Genomic DNA, 12,189 nt, shown 5'->3' with positions numbered 1-12,189 from the left:
ATGAAAGTGAAAAATGAAAGTGAAGTCGCTCAGTAGTATCCAACTCCTATCGACCCCATGGACTGCAGCCTACCAGGCTCCTCCGTCCATGGGATTTGCCAGGCAAGAGTACTGGAGTGGGTTGCCATTGCCTTCTCCCCCAAGATGTACATTCAAGGCTATTATAGGACCCTTTAGGAAGAGCTGTCTCACAGAGGACACAGCCGGGGAACACATCCTACCGGGGATGAGCTCTGAGAGGTAACCTGCCTTGGAAGCTCTGAGACTGTTCCTGTCAGGTCTCAGGGGATTCCCTTGTCTGCTGAGCTTCTCCTGAGGGAACCCTGACTCCCCACATGCCAGGGGCCTGAACAGCAGGGATACAAGATCCCCAACAGGACCTTAAAGGTCACTCTCAGCTACAGAAAGAACATTCTAGATGCTCTCCCACCCCCACACCCCCCGCCCAAAAGCATCAGTTGAGTGTTGTGTGAGTCTTGAGCACCGTCTGACGTATATTTGCACTTCTCCTTCCCAGGTGCTGGGGAGCCTTGACCTTCCAACTCCCTGTGCTTGAGTGACACTATGTCCCGAGTTCTCCAAAGTGATTTGGAAGTGAAAGTGACACACAGATCATTTTGGGTTGGAGAATTTCTCAGTGAGAGACCCATCTCTATAGCCTTGGGAATGTCTGGGAGTGTGGCTGTTCCATCAGCCCAGGCCCCTGCAATGAGAGCAGCCCCTGCCCCACCCCCTGACCCCCAACCCCAACCTGCAATGAACATTTAGCGTGGCTGAGAAATAAACCTTTGTGGCTTGAAGGCACTGAGAGCTGCTGGGTGTTTGTTGGCTGCAAAGCTTAGCCTCCTCTGACTGATGCCAGGCCTTGATGTGTACCAAGCTAGGGGTGTACTGGCGGACGACTCAGACGAGAGAACCAGTGAACAGACAAGCGACTGGAGAATCCCAGATAATTCTAATTTAAATTAGATAACCAAATAATAAACTAAGTTAGATAATTAAATAACTCTAATTTAGAGTGAGTGATCAAGAAAAGTTCCTCTCAGGAGGTGACATTTTAGCTAGGACCTGAAGGATGCAAAGGAATCAATCCCAGGAAAGGTTGGGAGTGAGGGGAAGGAGAAACTGTTTTGAGAATAATAAGCTACACAAACTCCTAAGGCAGAAAAAAGTGTGGTCCTTTTGATAACAGACGGGAGGGTGGAGAGAAAGCCGTGGGCCAGGAGGGAAGTGAGACCACGAGAGGGCAGAGGGAGGCAGGGGCGTCCAGGTTATACGGAGACTGAATTTATTCCAACTGTGACACGAAGCCACTGAGGAGTTTCAAGCCCAGAGGGTGACATGCTTTGATTTAGATTCTGGAAAGACCACTCTCACTGCTGTGTAGAGGATGGGCTATAAGGAGCAGATGTGGGCATGGGGGTTAGAAGGCTGTTACAGGGGTCCAAACAAAGTGAGGTCCACAGGCCCAGAGGTGGAAAGAGAAATCTGCCCTCAGGAAACTTGGGGAGACCGAAGGAGGAAGGGAGCAAAAGCACTGAAGACTAAAAAGAAGATCCTCCTGCCAACTCCCAGAAAAAGCAGAGGCAAGGCTGGAAGTTGGGACCCCCAGAGGTTGACCCCAGGGAGACGGGTGCTCAAAAGCCAGGCAGAAGGAGGGAGGCTGTGGATCGAGCAGCTGGCCTATTTCCTAGAACATAAGCCAGCAGAGCTTATGTTCTGCCATGAGCTGCCGTGTTACATAAATAGATGGTATTAGAAAGAGTCTGACAGCATCCTGGTGGGCCCTGGATACTTGGTGACCACTTCCACTAGAAAAAGAGTGGAACCGCTGAGCTGTAGATGGTGAGGAGCCATTCTCACCTACTGAAGGTTACAGGAAGAATCTACTGTAAAAGCAAAACCAAACAAGGGTTCATCTCCAACATTCACATCATCTTTCCTCTCTCTGTTTCCTCAGCTCTCAATGCCCTGCGCTTCCTGCTACCTCATCCTCTTCTCAGGAACAGGTCTCAGGGGCTCATTTGCATGCAGGAATAAATGACCAAAGACTGCTCCGCGGGTACCCACTCCTTCCTGGGGGTTTGCATAGTCTAAAACCAAAAGCTGAAGTCTTAGTCTTAGGGGAGGACCAGAGATCTTTAGTTTACACAACAAGGATGGAGTGACTTACCCTCCCTGGGAAAAGATTTAAGCTCCTGGGTTCTCATTCAAGGTGCCAGTAATGCATTTTTGGGATCCTTTTCCAAAGCCTGGGGAGTAGTCCCAAGCCTTCTTGCCCTTGTAGCCTTCTGCTGGCAGCTACCAACAAAAGTCCCTGGCGCTTGCTTGTTCCCAAATGTATTCAAAATCTTGACTTGCGCGTTCAATTTAGTTCCTGTCATTGAAAAAGACTTCTCAGGTGTGATCTCTACCACTTTTGCCAAGTATTTTATCTAGAACCTCTCTTTCCCCATTACCACTTTCCTATGTGGTCTCTACAGCTCCAGCCCAGTTGCAGGAACTAACCAGGTGTCCCAGGAATTGCTCTGCAGGGAATTAGCTAGGGGAGATGTTTTCATCTTCCAGGAGAAATTAATCCACATGGGAAACATGTTAGAAAAAACTGATTCCTTGCTATTTTGAATAGTTGAATCAGTTGCACTTATCTTTCTGCCATCACAGCTTACCATGAGCTAGCTCCCTAGAAATGAAGACAAGTTTGTCTTGTCATTAAGTAATGTCTTCATCATTATGACTAAACCCCACCACATGCCAGCTCACGCTCTCCGCTTCCAACTTTGTGGACACGTGCTCTGTGCTTCTGAAACTGCACAGAAAACCACTGCCAAGATCCAGTACTGACCTCCAGGTAACCAGAGAAAAACCCCTGGAGAGTGAGTGCTGCTAGGCCCACAAGGGTGAGGAGAAAATGAGATCCAAGTGCCTGCATCCTGTGCTGAGCTCGATCCGCCACGGTCTCCCAGGAAGCCAGCCCCCTCTCACAGGATGAACATGCCCTGCCTCTCTCCCAGCCCAGACATTCTCCTGATCTGCATGAGACCCATGGAGCTAGCCAGCTCTGGGCAGCTAGGCATGCAGACAAGGACACGAGGACACCAAAACCTGAGTTAGGAAGAGGGATGAGGAAATAAGTGATGTCAGCTGTGTAGGGGAGCAAACTTTGCCAACCCAAAATGTGTCTCTTTGGCTTGAAGATTATTTTGAGCTAAAAACAGTCAAGGCCAAAGACTCTGACCCTCCCCCTAACTGCTTAAAAGAACTTAGATAGGGCTTCCCTGGCGGTTCAGGGGTTAAGAATCTGCCTTGCAATGCAGGGGACAGTGGTTCGATCCCTGGCCCAGGAAGATCCCACATGCTACTGGGCAACTAAGCCCGGTGCACCACAATTACCAAGCCTGTGCTCTAGAGCCCGTGAACCGCAACTACTGAGCCGCAACTACTGAGCACCCACTACGTGGTGCAACTACTGAACCCCACGTGTCCTAGAGCCTGTGAACCACCACAGTGCACACAGCCTGTGCACCGCAACTCGAGAATAGCCTCAAGGCACCACAACTAAAGAAAGCCCACCTGCAACAATGAAGACTCAGCATGGCCAAAAAAAAAAAAAACAACTCAGATGGAGGAGGACCTGTTGCAGGATGACCCACCGCTATAGAAAAACACAGAACAGAGGACTTCTGCATCCCTATGTCACTGCACAGCTCAGCAGACATTTGTTTACCAAACATTTGCTCGTTTCATCTTCCTAGAAACTATACCTTCCTCCTCTCTGAAGTCCCCACCCTACCCCTTCTCCTCTAGAAAGGCTAACCCTCAACTAACTTGTTCTGGGGCTCCACGTGCTTAGAGAGGCCCTGAATGTATGTAATTAAATTTCATTTCTCTTGCTAATCTCTCCCATGTCTAGTTAACTCTTAGACCAACCAGAACCTAGAAGGGCCAAGGAAAGTCTTTCCTCCCTAGCAGCTCAATGCCTTCCAGGGGCCTGCGCTGCGGAGCCTGTCCTTTGCTCTCTCATGCCCTTTGCTGTGGTCTATGGGGCTGCTATTCCTCACTTTATAGATGAGGACCTTGGGCCTCAGGAGCCCACAGGACCAAAGGGAAGAGCCAGGCTTGGTGCTTGGCCTTGACTGGCTCTGTTCTTGCCCTAGTGCAATCACAGCAATCCTGGTGAGGGGCCCCCCTCCTCTCTACTCCCACCCCCCAACCGCTGCCCCAGCAGTGTGATCCAGGGAACCTCAGGCCTTTTCGTTACCACCTGCCTGCTCCTGGGAGAGGGGCGGAACTGCACTTCAGCCCCTGCCCCAGCAGCTGGGGAGGGGCCCCACAGTCAACCTGCTCTTGCAGCCACTGTCACTCTGCCCCTCCCACCCATAAATGCCAATCCCCCACCCCTCCCCCGCCGTGACTTTTTCATGGAACAAGACTTTTTTAACATGTTTTTCTTTTTTATGGATAGCCCCATCTCTTCCCTGCAGCTGTTCCAGAAAGCAGGACAAGGCTACCAGGTCAGAGGTCTGAGGGATGTGGGGTGACTGGCAGGGGATAAGGGACCCCTGAGCCGGGAGACTCTTGCTTTTGAAAGAAAGCTGACTATTATCAGCAGAATCACCCCCAGCCCCGAGTCTCTCCTCCAGAAGCAAGACCATCAAAATATTACAATGTCTGCTGCAGGGAACCTGGGTGTGGGCCCTGGTCTCAGCATGGCCAAAAAAACAACATCTCTGGGCTGGGGCTTGGGGAACAAGTCCCTTTTCTAGCATCCATTTTTCTGGGGAGTTTTAATTCTTTACAATGGCCAAGAAGAAACTGGGTAGACAGGATCACAATTAAAGCGGCAATGAGGTGAGTATGGCCCCAGGGCTGTAAAGCTGCAGGCTCCCAGGGAGGCTGGGCCCCCAGTGGGACGGTGAGAAGAAGATGGCAAGAGTCACACTCCCAGGACCTCCTTCCAAAACCCACGCAGGAGGCAAATCCAGCCACAATGGGTGACACTCGGGCCAGAATCCGTAGGAAGTAACCTAGGGGGCTGTGCAGACCCCCTGCACACAGGAAGGGCCAAGCAGCCTGAGGCCAGATTCCTGCCCTCTGCCCCTTGGGCCACTGCCCTCACCTTAGACAGGCAGGAGATGAGGCCCAGAGCTCAGGAAGCCACAGGGGTGGATTTGAGGCCACGGGGAGCCTCTCAACTGAGACTGGGGCCTGCCCTTCCCCTCAGCTCTTCAGGCGAGCACATCACCAGGTCCGGGGCTGACTGGTTCACAACACCCTTTGGCATCTTTCATGGAGCACACTCCAAGGGGGAGGTGAAATTTCCTATTCACAGGTAGGTCAGTGAGGTTCAGAGTTCAAACCAGCTGTGCCTCACAAGTCCACACACTCTTTATCCCAGTCCCATGGCAGCAAGGCTCTGTGACCTTGGCCAAGTCACCTCCCCTCTCTGGATCTTGGTTTCCTCTGTCTGGTGACAGTCCCAAGTCTGCCGAGCACCTGCTATGGGCCAGAGCTCTGCCAGACACCAGCTGTCAGGGAACAGTGTCTCTCACGTCCTCTGCTCTCACCCCTCCCGTGGGGGTGCCCACACAAGGTGGACACCACTCCTTTGGCAGAGCCAGCTCAGCTCCCTGCTGCTGAGGCCTCCCAAGACTCCTGGCCCCGCGATGTTCTGCTCCCATCTCATCACAGCCTGAAGTCTTCTCTAGGAGCTTTGTTAGAGGAGTTGCTGCCATCTAAACGCAAGGCTAGACAATCTCTCCCCATATGACCTGGTGCTGAAACATGGGAGATCAGGTCCTTTGGTTCACTGGAGGTCTGATGGCTGTTGTCAGCCACTCACATTTAAATATTAATTCCTTTAGTCCCTCCTACAGCTGAGATGTTAAACATCAAAGTGCCTGCTACAATGAAATGCTCGTTAACTAATGAATGGATGGATAGGAAGATGGATGGATGTGTGGGTGGGTAGATGGATGGGAGGATGGGTGGATGGATAGATGGATGGGTAGATGAGTAGATGGCTGGATGGTGAATAGATGGATGGATGGGTGGATGGGTAGATGAATGGATAAGCAGATGGATGGATGAGTGGATGAATGGGTGGATGGGTAGATGGATGGATGAACAGACAGTTGAGTGGATGGACAGGTGGGCAGATGGCTGGGTGTGTGGGTGGGTGGATGGATGGGAGGATGGGTGGATGAATGGGTGGATGGGTAGATGGGTGGGGATAGATGGGCAGGTAGTTGAGTAGATGGAAGGGTAGATGAGTAGATGGATGGATGGATGCAAGAATGGATGGGTGGATGGAAGGATGGATAGATGAGTGAGTGGACAGATGGATGGGTGAGTGGACGGATGGGAGGATGGATGAATGAATGGGTGGCTGAGTGGATGGATAGGTGGGTAGATGGGTGGGAGGATGGATGGATGAGTGGATGGATGGGTAGATGGATGGATGAACAGATAATTGATTGGGTGGATGGACAGATGGGCAGATGGCTGGGTGTGTGGGTGGGTGGATGGATGGGAGGATGGGTGGATGGATGGGAGGATGGGTGGATGAACGGGTGGATGGGTAGATGGGTAGATGGATGGATAGATAGATGTGTGGGTAGATGAGCAGATGGATGGATGGATGGATGGGAGGATGGTTGGGTGGATGGAGGGATGTGTAGATGAGTGGGTGGACAGATGGATGGGTGAGTGGATGGATGGGAGGATGGGTGAATGAATGGGTGGCTGGGTGGATGGATAGGTGGATAGATGGGTAGGAGGATGGATGGATGGGTGGATGGGTAGATGGATGGATGAACAAACAGTTGATTGGGTGGATGGACAGGTGGGCAGATGGCTGGGTGTGTGGATGAGGGAATGGAGGAATTGGAGGAATACGATTAGGAGGCTCCACGATGAGAGAGTGCCATTCACTGAACTGGAGACACCCTGATGAGGCAGGTGTGAGGTGGTGAACACAAGAGAAGGGCAGCCAGAGGGTTGTCTGGAGGTGTTGAGATTACAGGCAAGAGACAGAGAAGACACATGACAGAGAAGGCACATGCAGCGACCAGCATGCCAGATCGGGAACACAGACCCCCAACGTTTCAACAGTGGCAGTCCTCCACTGCAGACCCTGCGTGGCACACACAGCAGCACGGCCTGCGGCCCATCTTACTCATACCTAGTGATTAGGGCCCCTGCTGTCGGCCTTGTCAACTCACATGGGGTGGTGGCTTGACCCAAGGCCACCACATATGTCTCAGCAGAGCTGTGACAGGCTGGGCCCAGGCTTTGATGACCAATGGCAGCAGGCCCCTGATCTGGAACACCCAGAGCATCCGTTCACTTGCCCCTCCCTCAGTGGACAAAGTCCCAAGACTACTAAGGCTGCAACATCAACTAGAGATGCAATATTGGGGGCATATCTATACTACAAATTATTCGTTGGTGAAATTCAAAATCAGCTACGCATCTTGTATTTTCACTTGCAAAATGCGACAATGCTACCCAAGCCCAGGGGTCTCTGGGTGGGCAGATCTCAACGGTCCACACCCACCAATGTTGTCAAAGCCCCGGCTGCAAGGCTTGCTGAGAAGGCAGGCCTGGACAGAGTGACTCGCTCCCAGGGCATGCAAGAACCCCCCCAGCAAGGATAGCAGGGTTCAGTGAGATGGTGTGCGGCAGCCCTACCCCTCAGGAAGGTGGGTGCAGGGAGGCACCCTCCAGGTCTTATCCAATCCCAGCCCCTCCTCTAAGACTAACTCTCCTGGATTCAGGCCTCTCTGATCTGTGCACACATTTTCACCACCAATTGCACGGCTCCTTGTACTCTTCTGCTGTCCTTTAGGTTGGAGAAGCCCCAACTGAAATCATTAGACCCCAGAAAACTGAGTGCCTGATGCTACAGCCCAGAGTGATGCGCTGAAGCCAGCTCTCAGTCAGAACATAAGGCTGACTTATATCCTGGCCTGCAGCAGAGGGACCTCAAGCAAAGCATGTCAGGGCTCTGAGCCTCAGTTTTCCTGTCTGCAGGAGAGTCAGCTAACACAAGTAACACAAGATATGGGGTAGAGGGGAGAGTTAAATAACACAATGCAGAGAGCTCGCTGCCAATCCGGCCTGTAGGAGGCCTTGGTTCACATCCATTTCCTATATTTTGTTTTGAATTAATTTATTATTTTTTAACTGTGGTAAAATACACACTATAGGGGACTTTCCTAGTGGCCCAGTGGTTAAGTCTCTGCCTTCCCATGAAGCAGGTATGGGTTTGCTCTCTGGTTGGGGAACTAAGATCTCACATGCCACACAGCCAAAAAAAAAAAAAAAAACATAAAAAAAACAAAATACACACTATAAAATTCACCATCTCAACCATTTTTAAATGCACAGTTCAGTGGCACTAAGCACATTTACATTCTTGTACAGTCATCACCACCATCCATCTCCAGAACTCTTCCCATTAAACAGTAACTCCCAGGACCCTCCTCCCCACCAGCCCCTGGCTCCCACCCCTCTTAGCGCTTAGCTTCAGGGGGAGCTATGCCTCTATGGATCTGACTCCTATAAGGGGTCTTGTGTAAATGGAATCACACAGTGTCAGTCTTTTGTAACTGGCTCCTTTCACTTCCTTTAACATCCTCAAGGTTCATCCATGTAGTAGCATGTGTCAGAATTCCCTTTCTAAGACTGAGTAGTATTCTATTACATACATATAATAACCATATACATATATATGTATATAGTTATTTCATTCATCCAACAGTGGACACTTGGGGGCGCTTCCGCCTTTTGGTTATTATGGATGCTGCTGCTGTGGACACAGCTTTCAAATATCTCTTTGAGACCCTGCTTCCAAATCTTTAGGTTTCACACCCAGAAGTGGAATTGCAATCATACGGTACTTTTTAACTTCTTGAGGGACCTCATGCTCTTTTCCACAGTGGGTGCACCATTTACATTCCTGCATAAGTGTGGAAGGGTTCCACTCTCTCCACAGCCTCGCCCACCCTTACTTTCTGCTTTTTCATAGTCGTTATCCTAGGGGCTTGAGGGGAACCAGTTCCCCCTATTTCTGGACCTGCTCCCAGCAGGAAGTTGTGGCTGTTAGTCCTGTCAATCTGTCCTGAGCTTCCTCCCCTGGTACTCTGGGTCCCTGGGAGGCAAACAGACTTTCTCTCCCCTGCGAGGACCACTGACTTTGCTCCTAGTTCCCCAGAGGGATCTTCTCGCTCCCCTTGGAGCTAAGCCCTCACTGTCCCACCCAAAAGCAGTCAGAGTAGCAGCTGGAAGTCCCACCATAAGGACACCATTTCCCCAAGTCCCCAGCACTCACACTCGATGCCTGGAAGCCACCCCCTCACTAACCCAGCAGCACACAGGGCAGAAGGCATGACCATGGCTGGCATGTGGTCAAGGTAAACACTACTGGAGGGAAGGGCCTGGAATGATCCAGAACAAAATTGGGAAGGGGGCCTGTGTGTATCCTGCTGTTCTTTACATTAAGGGGGATGCTTCAGCAGGACTTTGGAGCCACGGAGACCTGGGTTCAAATCCCAGCCCTACCAATACCTGCTGTGTGACGCCACGAAAGCCCCTTCATCTCTCTGGGCTTCTCCCTGTGAGAAGGCCAACACCTAAATCCCAGGGGCACCACGCAGCCTGGCACTCGCTGCACCCACCCGCCTGCCTCTGTTTCACACAGAAACTGCCCTCTGCCCACTCTTACCACCAGCTGCCGAAATCCTCCTCCACGTTCAGACCATCAGAAGGAGCAAAGCGCTAGACTGGAAGGATAACACCCTCCTCCTCTGACTCGGGCTGGCCGGTTCCAAAGGGGAAAAAACAAGCCCTCTGCAGCCCCACCTCCACTTCATCCTTTCTTTGTGTTCGGGCTTCTAAGGAAACAAAGGGTCCCACGGTAGTTTCCTTCCAGGGTCCCCCCTCCCTCCCAAAATTCCCCAAAGGCTGCCAAACTCGGTGAGAAGAAAAGTAAACCATTTCCTGGAGGAGGCCAGCACATTTCAGACATGGAACAGACACGGCTGCCCCTGTGGTCACCCCCTCAGCCCCTCCACCTTTAGACACACGTCACCTGGGCCACACACCCATTAGCACGTGGCCTCCCGGAATGTGCTGAGATGCCCAAAGATAACGTGATGGGAGTGGAGACAGTCACCCCCACCAGGCTTGTTGCTCCTGCCCCCACCAAATCCTAGACCCCAAACATATGAGGGGCAGGGGTAGACATGATCGGGCACTCACTGAACAACCGGAGACTCCAGCATCCAATAAGCAGTCATTTCATGATGCTATGCCGACCACATGCCAGTGGCTGGGCACTGTGCCGGGAATTCAGGCCCCTGGGGCCGGGGGGAGCCTAGGGATAGGGACCCAGAGAAGGCGCCACCTGCTCTGCCCCTTCCCCTTTCCCCATGTGACTGGTGCTCAAAGCTCTGCCCACTGGAGCTGAGACAGCAGGGAAAGCAGGCAGAAAAGTGAAGTCCAGAAAGCAGCCGGCACCCAGTAGACAGACACAGAGGGTGTTGGGGTAGGACTGGAATTCAACCCAAGCAAGTGGGCAGGCACAGGGGAAGGGAAGCTGGGGTCCTTCCATTTTCCTTCCCTAGTCCGAGTACAAAACATCTCTGGAAAGGGCTCCAAATGCTCCCCTTTTCATCCCAGGATGGGTGACAGGGGCAGGAAGGCCTGGACCAGAGTCTCTTCCAAAGCCTCCAGTCTCTTCCCCTTTCCCCTCCTTCCACTCCCTCCTGCCCCTCCACAATCAAGGCCTGGCCTTGTCCCCTCAACAACTTCCAAGACCTCCTTGTCTCCCAGGCAAGTCCCAGATCCCAGCCTCCTCCTGCTCCCTGATAGCACCCAGCACCCGGAGGGGCACCCCTGTCATTCACCCCCCTCCGCCTCCCTTCCCTCCCCTGGAGCTCCCCATTATCTATTCCTCAGTCCTGGGAGAGGTGAGGTGCCCCCTCCTCCAGTGTCTTCCACCTGAGTGGCCTCACGCCTGGTGTAGAGCAGGAAAGACTGATGGCTTTATTTAGCACCTATTGTGTGCTGGTGCTTCCACGAAGGTCACGGCAAACAATCTTCATACTCGATTCCCGACATGGTACTGTCCCATCTTACAGAGCAGGAAACCAAGGTCTTGAATGAGGAGCAGGTTTGAGAGAACTTCAGGGCGAAGTGGAAATGCAGCAGAATGAAGCAGGCGGCCAGGTGTGTCCCATGGCAGGTGGAGCTTTGCAGAACCAGGCTAGAAAAAGCAAAGAGGATCCTGCCAAACACAAGGGTGGGAGAGGAGGAGGAGGGCACTGGAGGCCAGGATGCTAAGAGAAACAAAGGCTGAGGGTGGGGAAGCCCAGGAAGGGGCGGGCAAGGCTGAACAGGGCTGTCTCAGAGAAATTGGAATGGCTTTAGCAAGTCCAGCAGGGCAAGGACGGCACGCTGTGGACACAGGGCAATGTGGGGGCAGTGGGAGGTGGTGTTTCAGAGTTGGGGAGCTCTTGCTGACAACCCCACATGGAAAGCCCTGCCCAGGGGGCTGTGGGGCCAGCAGGAGGAACCCGAACATCCCAGCCTCCAGAGATGGCTCTGGAAGGCAAAGCCACTATCACCACCCTTCCACAGCCCATCTCTGCATCCCCCAGGAGTCCTCCCACGCTCAGTAACCTCTGACTCAGCTTCTCTCATCTTCGGCCCTGGTCTCTGTGACTGCAGTCAGAGCTCCTATGAGGGGTGTATGTTGGGGGTGGGGGTGGGGGAGTGTACCTATCTGTACACAGGCATGAGCCAGGGTGGGCCTGGTGGACTCTTTCACTGAGGCCCACCCACCATCTGTACCCAGCTCTGGCTTCAACAAGCTCAGCCCCCTGACTGGTTGCAGCAGAAGTCCCTGCACCCCTACCTCTCTGCCAGGGAGTACATGCCCCCACTGCATGTGGAGAGTGACCGTCAGCCCAGTGACCAAGGAAGGACACCTGTCTTGAAATGGTTGCCAAACCCACCCAAAGGAAATGACCATAGACAGAGGAGGCCTGTCTAGGCCCCCCATAGACAATTTGGGGGGCATCCCAAGTCATGCTCCCTGCACTTGTCCCAGAGCCATCAGAGGGCAGCCCCAGACACTGAGTCTGCACGGAGGCCGGGCAGCCAGCACACCGCTGCCTCTGCTGG

General features: G+C 52.7%; 1 protein-coding gene across 8 annotated transcripts in view; it reads right to left on the bottom strand.

Annotated features, from left to right (window-relative positions):
- The window catches only part of RALB (RAS like proto-oncogene B), a 75,176-nt gene that overhangs the window by 50,886 nt on the left and 12,101 nt on the right, over positions 1–12,189 (bottom strand). Inside the window, exons 1-2 of one of the 8 annotated variants that reach the window (XM_059892183.1) lie at positions 9,728–9,787; positions 2,174–2,377 (exon numbers count right to left, since the gene is read on the bottom strand). The gene's annotated coding sequence lies outside the window, so the exon portion shown is untranslated. 8 annotated transcript variants of the gene reach the window in all.

This window comes from Bos taurus, chromosome 2, assembly GCF_002263795.3.
Source record: "Bos taurus isolate L1 Dominette 01449 registration number 42190680 breed Hereford chromosome 2, ARS-UCD2.0, whole genome shotgun sequence".
Taxonomy (NCBI): Eukaryota; Metazoa; Chordata; class Mammalia; order Artiodactyla; family Bovidae; genus Bos; species Bos taurus.
The sequence above is the reverse complement of the archived record's forward strand: the minus strand, read 5'-3'. Positions and strand labels throughout refer to the sequence as shown.